The 1279-nt window shown below is 43.9% G+C and overlaps 1 non-coding gene across 1 annotated transcript; it reads right to left on the reverse strand.

Annotated features, from left to right (window-relative positions):
* Nucleotides 1-845: 845 nt before the first annotated feature.
* LOC136156721 (U6 spliceosomal RNA) lies at nucleotides 846-952 on the reverse strand. Its single transcript, XR_010661207.1, has one exon. It is a non-coding gene; the product is annotated as a U6 spliceosomal RNA (small nuclear RNA).
* Nucleotides 953-1279: the final 327 nt, after the last annotated feature.

Here is a 1279-nt window from a genome sequence, read left to right on the forward strand (position 1 = left end):
GACAAGAGAAGGGGGTGACAGAGGATAAGATGGTTGATGGTATCCCTGTGAAGGACAGGGAACCCAAGTGTGCTGCAATGTATGGCATCACAAAGAGTGGAACACGGCTTAGTGACTGAGCAACAACAACAAGCCTAGTGGACGGGAAGTAGTATCTTGTTATGGTTTTGATTTACATTTCCCTGATGGCTAAGGATGTTGAAAATGTTCTCCTGTATTTATTGTTGATTTATAAATCTTCTTTAGAGAAATATATTTTCAAATACTTTGCTCACTTTTAAAGTTATTTGTCCTTTTACTATTGAGTTATAAATGCTCTTTACATATTCTGGATGAGGGTATCTTTTCACTTTCTTGATAGTTTTCCATAATGGCTACACCAATTTACATCCCCACTAATGATGTAGGGGGCTTCTCTTTTCTGCACACCCTCTCCAGCTTATTTGTAGATTTTTAAAATAATGGCCATTCAGACCAGTCTCATTCTGGCACCTCATTGTAGTTTTGATTTGCATTTCTCTAATAATTACAAATATGTGGGCTTCCCTGATGGCTCAGTGGTAAAGAATCCACCTACCAATGCAGGAGACAGGAATTCCATCCCTGATCCAGGGAGATCCCACGTTTTCAGAGCTACTTAGCCTGTGGGCCACAAGTATTGAACCTGTGCTCTAGAGTCCAGGAGCTGAAATTACTGAGCCCTCTCGCTGCAGGTGCTGAAGCCTGAGTGTCCTAGAGAATCCACTGCAACGAGAAGCCCTTGTACAACTGGAGCGTGTACTCGCTCCCCACAACTAGAGAAAAGCCCGAGCAGCAGCAAAGACCAGAACAGCCACAGATAAATAAATAATTTGGAATGCTTCATGAAGTTGTGTGTCATCCTTGCCTGGGGGCCATGCTAATATTCTCTGTATCATTCCAATTTTAGTATATGTGCTGCTAAAGTGAGCACCTGGGTGAACTTTTTTCCTTGCCGGATTAGCCTATCTAGAACCTCCAAAACAATGTTAAATAGAAGTGACGACAGTGGGCATTCTTGTCTTGTTCTTGATCTTAGGGGTATATCATTCCGTTCAGTTCAGTAGCTCAGTCGTGTCCGACTCTTTGCGACCCCATGGACTGCAGCGTGCTAGGCCTCCCTGTCCATCACCAACTCCTGGAGCTTGCTCAAACTCATGTGCATCAAGTCGGTGATGCCATCCAGCCATCTCATTCTCTGTCATCCCCTTCTCCTCCCGCCTTCAATCTTTCCCAGCATCAGGGTCTTTTCCAATGAGTC

The sequence above is a fragment of the Muntiacus reevesi genome, chromosome 1 (assembly GCF_963930625.1).
Source record: "Muntiacus reevesi chromosome 1, mMunRee1.1, whole genome shotgun sequence".
Classification (NCBI taxonomy): domain Eukaryota; kingdom Metazoa; phylum Chordata; class Mammalia; order Artiodactyla; family Cervidae; genus Muntiacus; species Muntiacus reevesi.